This window comes from Gouania willdenowi, unplaced genomic scaffold (genome assembly GCF_900634775.1).
Source record: "Gouania willdenowi unplaced genomic scaffold, fGouWil2.1 scaffold_51_arrow_ctg1, whole genome shotgun sequence".
NCBI lineage: Eukaryota > Metazoa > Chordata > Actinopteri > Blenniiformes > Gobiesocidae > Gouania > Gouania willdenowi.
Window position 1 is genome coordinate 434,083 of NW_021145215.1, and position 16,205 is coordinate 450,287.

A 16,205-nucleotide genomic window follows, 5' to 3' on the forward strand; every position below is an offset into this window, starting at 1 on the left:
CCATTTTTATTTCTGGCTTTTATTTTGTAGTCCAAGCTCCAGGATGCTGAAGTTATGAGAGGATAAGTCAAAATGTTGGGTTGTTGGATGTAGTAACCCACACGCTTCATTACACCGTCTCCCAGCATCAGAACCTTTTCAAAGTGTCTGGTTGAGTTTTATTTTTTATAGAAATGTACCACATCTGTGGATAAGGTCATTTTTGTGTGTGTGAAGCACTTCAATGATGACTGCTTCATCAACCTCCACCAGTATAAAGAAGGATTTACAGAAAGACTTTGTCTGATTGAGGGTTCAATTCCTTCTATCTTTGGAGACGATGAACAGAGCACTTCGGTAAGCTGTAAATAACGCTAAAAAGTGTGATGATAAGACGTCCCTGTCATTGTTTTGTTAGCATTAGCAGTTGCACCGTCTTCATATGTTAGCGCTGTGTGCTCGTTTTAGATCCTTGATGATATGGCCTACGTGATTTAATTTAAGTCTAAAGTTTTCATTAGTCATTTCATTTTGACGTTTTTGTCTTTGAAAAGACTGTATTAAAATGCATTTCATGATGTTAGCTTGGTGCTAGCATTAGCTCGGTGCTTGTGTTAGCTCACTTGTTAGGGTTCTGCAGGTTCATCATCTTCATTTTCATCTCGCTCCACTGGGTCAGACTCTGGCTGGAACATGTAAGGCTGGATGGACAAGTCTAACGTTGTTGACATTTTGTAAATAACCTCTGAATAAAAAGTTTATGCTCCGCTATATAGCCGTATCTCTTCTATCAAACTACAAAAATGGGCGAACAGGGTGGAGTTGAACTGAGTGTCACCTCTGCAACCTGGAGAGGGGGCGGGGTATGAAGTGTCTCATTTGCATTTAAAGAAACAGCACCAAAACGAGTTGCTCTCAGAAGCACATCATAAAAGGGGTGGAGCTATAATAATGAGGAATTCAGACCCAAGCATTGCAGTTCTGCTTTATATAGACCACAACTGTATGATTTATATGTAAAAAGGAAGGATTTAAAACTATGATATGTCTCCTTTAAGACGTTTGCAGAGGTAGAAAAGATCGGCCGATCTCCCAAATAAGGGAAATTGGCACCGATTGACCACCTTATTTCCCAGGTTAAAATGGAGAAGATACTTGACATGCTGTGCTCATGTGTCACAGCTATGGAAGTGACAAACTTTTTTAGTTCAAAGAAGGAGACAGTAACGGAGTGGAACAAGTTTTCTGTGACATGAACTAAAATAACTTTTAAAAGTGGAATGGTATTCAAGTTTTTGTACATCAAACATATGGTGATACTGAACAGTACCTGTGTAATTTATACTAACTCTTCCAGAAAGGTAAAAAGAACCCAGAACATGCATGAAGCCACAGCTATCCTAGGTGGTCAGTTACACACGTTGTGTAACAGCACAGTGTGACACACACACAGCTTAGAATCAACCATTAATCTCTCTCTGACCTTTGGATCTGATTGGCTGATCAACATCTCTGTCTTGTTGTTTCTCCTCAGACCAAAGTATCATCCCAGTAAAACCTGGACATGATGTCACTCTACCATGTGAAGTTCCTGATGGAGGAACCGTTGCTGTGGTGGAATGGATCAGAACTGATCTGAAGGATGGATACGTTCTCCTGTACAGAAACAAACAACTTGATCCAGATTATCAACACCAGTCCTACAGAGACAGAGTAGATCTACAGATAAAGAACAGAAACATCAGTTTGATTCTGAAGAACGTGTCAGCAGATGATGAAGGAACCTATGAGTGTCGAGTCTTCCAGAGAAATTCACCTCGTCAGCAGAGATCAGTTATTGGTGGAGATCCAGTCTGTTCCATCAGTCTGAGAGTTGGTCCTCCAGGTGAGTCTGAGTTTACTTTCTTCTTCATCTTCATCAGATGTTGGAGAGAACCTCACTCCTCTTTCTGCTCTACAGAAACATCAGAGAAGCAGAACCAGTGTGGAGATAAGAACCAGGATGGAGATAAGAACACATCAGAGAGACTGAGATCTTCTCTCTATCTCTGTATGTTGGTTCTTCTTGTCTTTGTGTAACTTTAGTTATTAAGACTCTCACTGCACACATTAGGAGGTGAAGGTTCTACTTTTATGTTTCATGTGTGTGTGTGTGTGTGTGTGTGTGTGTGTGTGTGTGTGTGTGTGTGTGTGTGTGTGTGTGTGTGTGTGTGTGTGTGTGTGTGTTTAAGCTTGTGTTAAATGAGTGATTTGTTTGTTGTTCTTTGATAGATGTTTTGTTTCTGCTTTTATGAATCTCTTCTTGCTCGTCTTTATTTCATGTGAAACAATAAATATAATAAATAAATAAACTCATAAAAATCAGCTGAAGGTTGTGTTTAAATAAAACCAGTAATGATAACTGAGGCAGTTGTCTAGTTTGTCTAAATGACAATCAGACCTCACTCCCTAATGACCATCTCTGACCATCACAGAAAACAGATGTGTTCTCCCCCTCCCTGGGCGTACAACACTCATATAACATAAAATAGACACACACCCCAGGGTAATGATATGTTCTGGACCCTACAGACTACCTCAGCATAAACATGTTTCTGTGTGGACTGTCAGGAGGTAAATTAAGTGTCACTGTGTGATGAATATCTTATGCCCCAGGTTGATGACCTCCTGGACCGGTTTTTAACTAAGGGCTACTGGCAGATTCTCTCATCAACCTTCTCCATTCCATACAGTTTCTACCAATTAGTCACGCTTCCATTTGTGTTGTTCAGGACCACCTTCCAACACCTGATGGACCTAGTGCTGCACCCACAAAAAGGTAGACTGTAAACAGACAGACACAACTGAAGAACCACAACAAAGACAAACAAGCCTTTTATTTATCAGCAGAGCACTATTTAATCCAGATGTGGGGGAGGTAGGAACCAATAGGTTGTTCTAAATCAGTATAATTTACAAAACCAAACCTCTGTCTATCAACCTCTCTAATCACAGCAGAAACAAAAAGAACTTAAAGGCTGACTATCTAATCTGGTACTAACCTCAACGTTACCTACGTGCTGTAAATGTAGGGTACCCAACTGGTCTGAATCCTGTACCTCCTTATAATGACCAACAGAAGTGGTTTCTAAACCAGCACATGTAGTAGATAGATAGAGACCATCTAGCAGTCCTTATAAAGACTGGCTCCAGAGATGATTGGTCCTACACAGCAGAGAACCAATCAACAGCTCCTGATCAGGTGGCTCCACCCCTCGTTAGTCACTGAATGACAGAGAGAGAAAACAGAAAAAACCTACAGGCCTGTCAGGCCCAGCCTACCCATAACAATGATGTAATCATCTACAGTAACCGCCACATGGCTGCTGTGTTGTGTGCATTAAGGCAGGCGGGGCTCACAACTCATCCAAGGAAGTGTGTGGTTGATGGAGATGTCTCTGTGTGTGTTTTAATGAGGATGGTTTCATGTAATAACAGGTTAGAGCAGAACATAGTTTTCATGTATGAAGCATGAATCAGTCTGAAGTAGAAATATAGTTTAGAAGTAAACACACACAACCTCCTCCATGATTAAAATAGTCTTCATGTTTTTCATATTTCTATAAAGATTCTTTAGAGTCAAACACACAAATAAAAGCAATTCAAACATGGAACTTTTTTAACCAGTTGTTTTCACTTTTATCATCATCATTGTGTTCTGTAATAGTTGTAGTTTTCACATGAAAATGATGAAATATGGCGTATTATAGAACACAATGATGGTAATAAAACTTATAAAATATTATATTTCTTATATTTTTCATGATTGAAATGTTATTAAAACTGAAATAATGAACATTGTCTACAGGCATATTGTTGATTAGATTTAACTGAAGGACTGTATAATAGGTTGGTTCATTGTGTGTTTAAGCTTCATTTGCCCACGAGGCGTTGGTCAGGACACAATAACAAGAGGTTGAAGAGATGAAGTTTAACTGTTTAGTCCAGGGGTGTCCAATCCTGGTCCTCGAGGGCCACTATCCAGCATGTTTTAGATGTTTCCCTCTTCCAACACACCTGATTCAAATGATTAGGATCGTTATCAGGCTTCTGCAGAGCTGGATAGTGGCCCTCAAGGACCGGAATTGGACACCCCTGGTTTAGTCAATAGTTGCAGGCACAGGTGAATAACAGGCATGAAGATGGATGAAACAATGGGTACAGCTCTAAACAGGTGTGTGTGTGTGGTTCTGTAGAATACAGACAAGAAATAATAATGAAAATAATACCACAATATCACATAACAATACTCTACAATTCTAATACACAGGTTATCACATCACATAATCTAAATATCAATCTCAAATAAGACAATAACTTTGACACACATTTACTGTACCATTACAAATCATGTAAACAGTAAACCATAACTAAATAAAGGTTTCTACAGCCGTAAATGGCATCAGTTTATCTTAAATAGAGATCTAAGACAGGCTGCGATGCACCAGTCAATCAACACAACATGGGCATGTCCAAACAGACAGCAGACTAACACAATATAAATACTACACATTTAGTAAAGTGCTTATTAACCTAAATAAACTATTTAAACAATAAACCACTGAGAAATCTAAAGTGAAAATACTTAAAGCACAGTGTGAACTTCAGCAGAAATCTGATGTCGTATCATACAAACACAGTCATAACAGCACGTGAGACAAACGGTATAGCAGACACTCACTCAATAATGAACCAAATACTGTACTTACATCCAACAATGACACACCAACACTTGAACACTGCACAATAGACTTTAAAGAGAAAGAAAGTAAACTTAACTATAGTTTTCTCTCCAGTGCAGCTGCTAATGATCAGCGCTCATGCTGTTAACGTGGAACGGGTGAGTTAACGTCAGCTCTTAAGGTGGACACAATAAATGCAAATAATAAGAAACAATGACTTAGCTTAATAACTTAAAACATCTGGAGCCTTTCTAACACATACATTATTATATTTAATGAAAATGACCCTAGAGAATCTGTTTCAAAATATGAACATGCTTTTTTTTTTTTTTTTTTACCTCTAAAGGAACAATATTTCATCTAGGTTTTCATTTAAACAATGTTTTTCTTTTTTAGACACACGCACGCACACAATTTGTGTGCTAAATATTAGGTATTTATTTACCTTTGTTTACCTGTGTTTCATTATCAGTGCACGTTTCATACGTGTAAGTTAAACTTTGTCCAGTTAAATGTATTATATTATTAGAACTTTATACACTACACACGCTTGTTTGTTGAAACAGCAGTGATCAGTGTGCACAGGAGATACAAAGAACACATTTATTATAAAACATAACAGAGAAAATATATCAGAAACTAGTCCAGACCTGTATTCATAAGGTGAATAACCTGTATCTGGATTTATTGACGACTTTGTTCTTTTTACAAATTAAATTAAATAAAAACAGAAGACTGACCTTGACCTTAAATATTATAATATACACATTGAAAGGAAATGTCGTTCAATGGTACCAGTCTGAACACTGGATCTCAATGTGTGGCCAAGTTATAGAGAAAAAGTCTTGTTTTTGTGACTCATGAACTTTGACCCCTACTAATGTTTTTACTGGTAGGTGGTACAGCTTTGGTTCTATGAAATAAAATATTCTACTTGAAATGAACTTTTCATAAATGTAAGCATCAAACTTGTACGATCAATAATTACAGAGATATGGAAAACGTTGGTTTTTGACACTTGACGTGACCTTGACCTTGACATTTTGTCTCCAAAAAGTTTTGGCTCCAAAATACACATCACTGACATTGTTCCTATGAGATGACTTACAGTACGTGTCATTGGTGCTGTATTAATAGTCTAGGAGGACATTTTAATAGTAAAATACAATAATAGTTGCAGGATAAGATACATAAAAGTAATACAATAAAGAATATGACGAGGGCCAAAGGATTGATATTTGTTAAGGGTTCATAAACATAAATACAGTCAATGTACAATCAAAAGACTCAATATGTCACCTTATGTTGGAGTATGTTCTCAATCAGTCTTGTCTGTGTGATGTTATATGTTTCTTTTAGCACTTTATTTTGATAGGCACGGAACGTGGTTCTAGATCCTGCTGAGTGTGTTTTTACTTCCTTTGTTTTGTGAGTGTTTCCGGTTCCGTTTGAGCGGGAAGAAGGTTCAGTGTACTTCCGTTATGTTCTGATGAGGATGCCTGAACTAAGCTGAGAATAAAGACTACTCAAACGAGAAACGTGTGGTTCACTGAAAGAATGAGCAACGAGGCTGAACACGCAACACCTTAAATGTAGAGTTACTATTATTATTATCTTGTTTTATGTATTTTTAATCTGTGACGGAGTAGCCCCGTCAGCTAGTGAAGGGGGAGCCGCCACGACGATAACGCACACATATACATTCACACTCACTCAGACCAGCTTTTTCTTACCGTTTCATCCGTTTACCACGGTCCTCAGGGTTCGTGTCATCAGCCACCACAGCCGCCATGGGTGAACACTAGGCCGTTGCTCAACTACTTTCCCATCCATAGTTTCTCCAAGTTGCAAACCTTTCACCGGTATACGCCACTCAGTCATACACTTACCCAGCCAACCTGAGTGAATACGTCTTCCGCATTATATTGCGTCATATGCAGGGCGTGCATGAGTGACGTCACGGGATGTCAGGTGACTTTACGGTCTCAATGCAGAATTGTTTTATTTTCTCTTTTGGGGAATGTGAGAGTCATTAGTAAATATATTATTGTGGTTAGTTTTTTTTGTAGTTTGTTAAAAATACTTATCTTGTGATTTCGTTTCTGTGTGTAGAAAAACTGTTGGTTTTCTTTATTTTCATTGTGTTGGGGGCGGGGCCTCAGGCTATATAAAGGGCCTTCAACACGACAGGAGGGTTGTGTGTGTTTGAAGGAGGAGCTGAGTACATGGAAGGTACCAATTCTTGGCAAGGACGGAGCAGGCTGTAAATATTGTAATTATTATAGAAAGAAGTACACTTGGATCTGGTTTTGGCAAAGTCATTTTTTTTTGTTTGCACTTTTGGGCGGACCTGCACAATAAATTCACCAGAACACGAAGCTGACTAAGCCATATCATTTTCTTGTATCGAACCCACTACATAATCTGTACATGATGTCAACACTAGTTCAATCTTTCTGTGACAGTTTTGCATGTTTGATGTTTTTAAAGATGTTTTGTTATTTATTATGATTTTGAACTGTTTATAAGTTGTTCCAGACATTTTAAAATCATGTTTGAAACTGTACAATATTCTGACAGAGGGATTGTGCTTTAATAAGTTGTGATGAATTCATTATAATCAATGACCTGTTCTTGATCATTTATCTAAATAATTCCTTTGTTGAACCACTTTTAAAGAAATAATGATGAGTTTTTATTCTGAATATTTTCATTGTTCCATAGAATCTGTCTGTAGATCAGCATCCAGGAGCTGATTTATGGAAGTTTATAGAGCTATTAGAGCTAGTGGCATTTTTAGAATTTCATTTAAACTTAAAGTCACTCATATGATCAAATGAATAATTAGGTGATAATGTTCCATACATTAGACTATTCTCTGAGTAATCAACAAATGAATAATGAATCTAAAGATATTATTCAGTATGAAAAGTGAATGATTTCCTCTGATTACAGGTGACCTCTTTTCTGATAGAATGGTTTGTTTTTCCATAAAACATTGAAAAGAATTCAAAGATCTAAAATCCTTCTACCTTTGTAAACAGGACCGTGCTGTAGATTCTCTCATTAGCTCTGATTTGATTCTCTACTGTAAATAATAAACTTCTGTTATCTATATCTATCAATTTTAACTCCTTTTTAAATAACCTAGTGTTTAAACTTCCTCTGCAGAACAGTGACCTCTGCTGGGTGATTAGTGCCACAACAGAACCAACGTCATTAATGTTTCTAATGACTTACATCTGATTCTAGTCCATGAGTTTTACTTTAAAAAACTAAAATATCCTTTTTCATTTAATTTGTTCTGTAATAATCCTGATATTTATAGAAAACACAGAAACTGAAACAAAAACACAAAACGATTTAAAAAAACTACAATCAGGAAAAAGTTTAAAACCAGTAAACCTAACCCTCTCTTAAAGCAGTGGTTCTCAACCTTTTCATAATAAAGGTCCTAGAGAGCAGGGACCCTCCAAAATAAAGGTTCCAGAGAGCAGGGACCCTCCAAAATAAAGGTTTCAGAGAGCGGGGACCCTCCAAAATAAAGGTCCCAGAGAGCGGGGACCCTCCAAAATAAAGGTCCCAGAGAGCGGGGACCCTCCAAAATAAAGGTCCCAGAGAGCGGGGACCCTCCAAAATAAAGGTCCCAGAGAGCAGGGACCCCCACTGTAGCTGAAGGTGGTTGAACACAGACATGAACATTGAAGAACAGTCATGTGGAGACAGGACCATCTATAAGGGGGAATAAAGGAGAGATTTTTGGGGTCCATCCATAAAGTCAGTAAAATGATGGTCTATTGTTCTATGAATCTGTGATAACCACATTTATTTATTTATTATTATTATTATTATTATTATTATTATTATTATTATTATTATTATTATTATTATAGTCATCTTAAAGATGGTTTTAATCACTAATAAAATGGGTTCAAAGTGTCAAACTGATAAATAATGGTCATGAGAAATGATGAATGTGGTTAAATTAGCAAAAATAATCAGGAAATGAAATCTGGTGAAAAGAGGTTAAAAGTGACAATAATGGGTCAACATATGTGACATTAGGTGTAAAAGTGGTAGAAATGGTTTATAAGTGATGAACATGTTTGGAAAGTAGAAAATATGTAGAGAAAAGTCATTAAAATGTGATGTAGAAGTGTCAGAAATGTATTAAATACATTAAAAGGAGCAAAAATCTGGAAAGAAAAAGTGATGAAATATTTTAAAATATGGTGAATTTGGTGGAGATGTAGAAAAATGTAAAAATAAATAAAATGTCTCAAATTGTTCAGAAAATATTCTTAGTTTCTCTGGTGACCCCCTCCCAGTGTCTCATTATGTCACAGGCTTTGTAAATAAAAAACTATGAGTATAAAGTCGTAAAATTTCGAAATTAAAATTGTAATATTTCTAGATTAAAAATGCAATATTTCAAGAATAAAGTCGTAAAATGAAAGTTTGTTTACCTTCATTTTCTCCAGATTACTGGAACACCTCAGTGCGCCTGCGCCATCTTTGGAGACAAACCAGTGTTGCCAGGTTGGACAGATTCCCGTGTTTGTGTCTGACTCTGGTTTCCAGCTCCGTCATCAGCTAACAGGACCAACAGAGCTGTAGAACTCACACCACAGAAGAAGAACAGCTGTAGAACTCACACCACAGAAGAAGAACAGCTGTAGAACTACATCAGAGATGAGTCAGTAAAACACTGACACTACGGACACACAGCGTAGAATGGAGCGGAGAACCATTAGCTCAACATGGAATCCCCGCCCTTCCACGTGAGTAACCGGGAAATACGAACGTGGAATACGAAGTCATTGATGTAAAGGCTCGGTACATTTACAGTGGATCTGCCACGTCATCATGGTTATCTTGACCTGTGCAGCTGCCTGATGAAGTCTGGAAGCAGAGGGAAGGTGAACTTAAATACTTTAACTTTTATGGATCTACATACTGTTTACTTCAAACGTTATTAACGTCACTACGATTCTGGATGTTTTCAAATGTTAAAATTGCAGTTTTTATTCTTCAAAAAGCGTCTTAATCATGCAGCATAGTTGTGTAAGGCTGAGACCATCAGATTTAACTGTTAAACATGTTTGTTAATAGTTGTACATCACTGCGGTCAATCCATCCATGGTTCATGTTTGTCTGGTCGTTTTCTTGTGCGTGATTATACTGACAGAGCTGCTGGTAGAGAATACAACTTTAAGAATATTTAACCCAACTTTAACCCAACATTACATAGACTGTAATGGCGGTTTTCCAGATTTAGTTCCACTGTTCCAATGATTGCCATTATCACACAGGTAGGAGTGAAGTCTCAGCAGATGTTCCAGCTGTTATTGTAGTTGAGTTGGGTTTATTTGTAATGTCTGATAAGTCAAACTGAGAACAACACACATCTTTCCAGCTGTTTGTCTGAGTGCTGAGTTTCACCATGAAAGCCTGTTTGGTGAGAAGTGTATGTGTTCCCCCTACCTGTTACACCCCTTCCTGTCACCCTTATATACACACACCCCAGTGCCCTTTGGTGTCCCTAGTGGAAACTAATATATAACATATCCACAACTAAATATCATGCCAACAATAAACACAAAATGGCTCCTACATAGACTACTTGCATGAATAATATTCAGTAATTTTACTGTGTACTTTTTGAATATTATTCATGCTGGTTTGTCTAGGAAGTACTAAGTTAATCATAATATGAATCATGGACTACTTATGGATTTTTTTTTCTCTCTCTCAGGTCGTCTTTTACTTTGAAATCCGAACGCATACCTTAGTGATATCTTTAGTTTATTACTGAAGATAATAATAGTTATGAATGTATCTTAATTTTCATGGGTCTGATAGTGAGATTGCTGTCTGACCCACAGTCTCTACCAGCAGCTCCTCAGGGCGGTCTCATTGTGATTACTGTAAGTATTAGTATATTCACGCACAAGTAAACATTGACCAGACAAACATGAACCACGACTGGCTTGACCACAATTAAACATCTTATGTTATGTTTCCTTTAATAAATGACTGAGAGAAGATTCCGTTAGAACCAGAGCTCATAGGATCACCTTTCACATGTAACATATTATAATAATATGACTATATTTATGATAATCATTAGTTCCTTAGTGGAAGTATTTACATGTCCGTTACAAAGGAACAGCAGGGCTGACATAATAGAATTAATAGATTGTTGTTGACACAAGGTTTTTTAGAACATGTTTGTTTAAATAATCATTGAATATTTCTTTTACACACATTTTTAATTCAGTTAATTTTGGTGCCTTTATTGTCATTATACAAAGTATAAAGAGATGTAGGAGCTTCTCTTATATTCAGTGTAAAACATGTTCAAATAATACAAACATTACAGTTGGGGGAAAAAAATGAAAATTTATTAATAATGTTTTTCTTAAAGTACAAATAAATAAATAGTAAAGTTTAATAATTCAAATAATTTGATGATATTAGTAATATTCCTATAATAAGTGTGTGTTCATTGTACCTATCTGAAGTCACTAATAAATCACATCAAATTAAATCAAACTTTATTCTATATAATTTTAACTGTATATAATTTAATTCATGGTGAAACAATGCAGATGATAAGTTGGTTATGTTACTGTTAACTTTATTCATGTACAGCATTTATGTAAAATAAAAAACAATACATGTAACCTGTTGTTATGATTGAATGTTATTTATTTAATTTTAAAATGATATAAAATCAATGACCTGTTATTTCAGCCACTGATTGTTGCAGAAAAAACTTAATATTGTCACTAAAATATTAAAACATTTAGTAAATATATCTGGAGTCATTTCAATATTTACTTCATACAAAACTACAGTACGTTAGTTAAGTCAACTACTCATTAGCATGTGTGGCTATGCTGTACATTACCCCCACCCCTGCTCAATAGAAAGTTAGTGTAGAACCCTGGATATCATCATTTCTAATCTGGTGGTGAACGTCTTCCACGTCCTCAGGACTTGTGAACTCTCCCATTGGCCGTCCTTCTCTTCTCGTAGACAGATTTGACTAAAAGTGAAGAAAGACCAGATCATTCATTCTATGATTAGATTCAGGATCAGGATGTTGATAGAGGTTAATGTTAGATTAAAACAAGGGAGATGAGGGAGAGGGAAAAACACCAGCAGTAATCTCAGCTGCTGGTCAGAGCAGACTCTGTTCTCTCCACCTTGGATATGTTTCTCTTAGGTTTACATGCAGTTTATCCCGTCTGTTATCACTCTCCCTCAGACTCAGTTAGTGGGGCAGAAGAAGAGAAATGAGCTCCGCCCAGTGGCTCCTGTTATTGTTCTGTTTGCTAAGGGTGTTTGCAGGTGAGTCTGTCTCCTATTGGTTAAATGTTGAATCACTCTGAGAACATCACCACTGCTAGCTTAAACTGTAGCTTTACATACTTTACTGCTTTGTCTGTTTTTATTAATAAAAATACTAAGTTCATTTAGTGGTAAAGCAATTAAAAGTTATGTATTTAATCAATAGTATTCACTGACATGACATCACATCTGGGGGAGAAAACGCCATGTTTAATAGAGAAAACATAAACATAATAAACGTATATGACGTCCATGGCAAATTATCCAATATGAAAATTAATTGAACATTTAGATCATTGTCAAGTATAAAAAAAAGATGAATAAGCTCAGCTACTCACACGTAAATATCCTGACTTTAGGTCCTAAGTGTGTTTAGACGACACACACAGTGTAACTGACACACACAGTGTAACTGACACACACACAGTGTAACTGACACACACAGTGTAACTGACACACACAGTGTAACTGACACACACACAGTGTAACTGACACACACGCAGTGTAACTGACACACACAGTGTAACTGACACACACACAGTGTAACTGACACACACAGTGTAACTGACACACACGCAGTGTAACTGACACACACACAGTGTAACTGACACACACAGTGTAACTGACACACACAGTGTAACTGACACACACAGTGTAACTGACACACACACAGTGTAACTGACACACACACAGACCAGAACATACAAAGCAGGACTTTGGTGTGGTTAACGTGAGATAAAGAACACAGCTGAGAATCAACCATTAATCTCTCTCTGACCTTTGGATCTGATTGGCTGATCAACATCTCTGTCTTGTTGTTTCTCCTCAGACCAAAGGATCATCTCAGTAGAATCTGGACATGATGTCACTCTACCATGTGAAGCTCCTGGTAGAGGAACCGTTGCTGTGGTGGAATGGATCAGAACTGGTCTGAAGGAAGGATACGTTCTCCTGTACAGAAGTAAACGACTTGATCCACACCATCAGCTCCAGTCCTACAAAGACAGAGTAGATCTACAGATGAAGAACAGAAACATCAGTTTGATTCTGAAGAACGTGTCATCAGATGATGAAGGAACCTATGAGTGTCGATTCTTCCAGAGAAACTCACCTCATCAGCAGAGATCAGTTATTGGTGGAGATCCAGTCTGTTCCATCAGTCTGAGAGTTGGTCCTCCAGGTGAGTCTGAGTTTAGTTTCTTCTTCTACTTCATCAGATGTTGGAGAGAACCTCACTCCTCTTTCTGCTCTACAGGAACACCAGAGAAGAACCAGTATAGAGTGAAGAACACATCAGAGGAACTGAGATCTTCTCTCTATCTCTGTGTGTTGGTTCTTCTTGTCTTTGTGTATTTTTAGTTATTAAGACTCACTGCACACATTAGGAGGTGAAGGTTCTACTTTTATGTTTCATCTGTGTGTGTGTGTGTGTGTGTGTGTGTGTGTGTGTGTGTGTGTGTGTGTGTGTGTGTGTGTGTGTGTGTGTGTGTGTGTGTGTGTGTGTGTGTGTGTGTGTGTGTGTGTGTGTGTGTGTGTGTGTGTGTGTGTGTGTGTGTGTGAATTTCATACTTTTTAGGGCTTCTAAGGACCCACAGTCACCCTGAAGTTTTACATCATTTTTTTTAGTCGTGTTATTACCGTATACCTCGATAAAATAGGGAGGTGGTATAACGGTGTCAAAATTTGGATACCACCCAAACCTAACACACAATTGACCTAAAATTGGCCTGATGTCAGAATATGTGATTAAATTAAAGTCATAAAGATTGTGTAAAAAAAATCTGTGAATAAAAATGATTTGTATATATTTTTAAAAGACATTTTTTGTGTGAAAACTTTAACTACAGCTTCTTAAACTGTAATTAACTATTAAACTTCTACACCCTGTGTTAAGATATTATATTAATCACCTGTTCACTTGCTTTATGGCTCTCTGACATTTTTCATCATCCAATGAAGGAGGAAGGGGGCGTGTTTTGTAAGCTGAATGCTGATTGGCTGGTTCATAAGCACAATTAAACCAGGGTCACAATTAGTCTGTGTATTTGGTTTGGAACAGAAAAGTTCACACACACAAAAAAAACGTTTTGCACACACAAAATAGTTTTTACAAATATTTTTCACACACACACTTTTTTATTTTGCACACACACAATCTTTATGACCCTAATTTAATCCCAAACCAGAACAAGATCAGATTAGATCTCATGTATCACTGCATTCAGACTGAAATAAATCCTCCAACTCTGGGAAAACAAAAGAACCTTCCTTCAGACTATGTACCTGGAACTGTTGTCACCACTTACAGGAAGTTACACACACACACACACACACACACACACACACACACACACACACACACACACACACATTCAGATTGTTTGACTAAAATAAACCCATAATAAAAACAGCTGAAGGTTGTGTTTAAATGAAAACCACTAATGATCACCGAGTGTTACGTGCATGTAAACTTTGCACTGTTGTAATCCTCCTCTTTAGTTTCAGCAGCTGATCAGCTGATCAGCTGTGCTCACCTGCAGTGTATATAAGGGCTGTGCTACGTGGTGGTCTTCACTTTTGTTTTGTTCTCCGTGTGGTGGTGAGGTGTAGGGTTAGGTAAGACGAGGTACATTTTACACCTCGGAATTTTTATGTCTAGAAACACTAGGTAGTGGTTAGTGCCCCCCCCATGTAGGGGGTGGGGCCTCTTCTTTAGTTAGTTAGTCAGGGTTTTTGTTTGTTCCTTTTCATATTGCAGCAGTAGAGTTTGATAAAGCCTGGTTTGTTTCATTTATTTGGCACAAAGCTCCCAGCCCTCACCTTCTCCACCTGGGAAGTGTTTGTCCTGGTGTTTAGATGAATAAATTGTTGAAAACTGAACTGTCTTTGTGCTGTTTGACCCTCTGTTGCTGTCCAGGTGCCTTTTGAGCACTCAGAGCATAACAAGTGAGCTTTACAAAACTTTATGAACATCCAGTGAATATTAATATACACACACACACACACACACACACACACAGAGAAAGTGCTGCTCTCGACAGTTGTCTAGTTTGTCTGCACCAGGTTAGGGCTCGTGCTAGAAGTGGGAGTGGCTCTTTTTGTTGTTGAGTTTATGTAGTTTATAACATCCTTGTTCATCTGAGGCTGGTACAGTAGAGCTACATTTGACAAATAACTTACCAGTGAAATATGAAATGACTAAATATTTCTGTTACTGTGGGTGTGTTTACCTGTACATGCTCTCCTCCTCTTTCCTGAGGTGTCCTGGTGAAAGAATTCCACCTTTTATATTTCCAGGTGGGAGAGACCAAGTAGAGACTAGGAACAGGTAAATGTAAATATACAGTTTCATCATTTAAGGGATGTAAATAAGGAAATGATATTAATATAGGGTTATTGTTTGTGATGTCTGTTAAGAATTGTTTGTGTAAATATTTCTGTTATGCTTTTAATGTCACCCCCATGCTTGGTACATGCTAATTATAGATGAACCTGTATAGAAGGACCTTGATTCTGTTCACTAGAGCGTAGAGTTTAGTAGAGATTGAACTTCTGCTGGTGGTGCAAAATGGATTAAAAAAAAAGCTGATTCATCAAAACCTGGAGTCTGGTTTCCTCATTCATTTCCTCCACTGCTCCGACTGTTCTTTGACACGTACGTATCGGCCACACACGCCAGTTATGCGGTTCCGTCGCATTTGCATCTTTTTTTTTTTTTACCAATGTTTTTCATTGTGCCAAATTATTGAATATTTTGTGACACTTCGATCATACTCAGAGGGTGAAATTAGTGATCAAACACAGATGCTGAATAAACATAAAAAGAGGAATTACAATAGAGTCATTCTGACCTTTGGACCATAACTAGTAAAAATGTATTTTCCCATTTCAGATATAATCACTATTGCATTGTGGGTATGTTATTTAGCTAGGGCTAAGTCTGTTTGTTGTCAACAGTGTTTTCACATAAGCTGAAGGTCACAGAGCAGAGTCTGTTCTATGATATGTTTGAACCAGACTGTACATGGAACAAAGGAGGGGAACCAGCCATGAAGATGACTTTAGAACAGAGACACAGACTTAGTCCTGAGTCTACTGAACTTTAATTATGATGTAACTACAATAAACCACATTTAAATAGTGCTAGTA

The 16,205-nt window shown here is 37.4% G+C and overlaps 1 long non-coding RNA gene across 1 annotated transcript; it reads left to right on the forward strand.

Annotated features, from left to right (window-relative positions):
* The first annotated feature begins 1,568 nt into the window (after positions 1 to 1,568).
* On the forward strand, positions 1,569 to 13,077 carry LOC114460582 (uncharacterized). The gene is made up of 3 exons (XR_003673679.1): positions 1,569 to 1,874; positions 3,391 to 3,393; positions 13,066 to 13,077. It is a non-coding gene; the product is annotated as an uncharacterized LOC114460582 (long non-coding RNA).
* Positions 13,078 to 16,205: the final 3,128 nt, after the last annotated feature.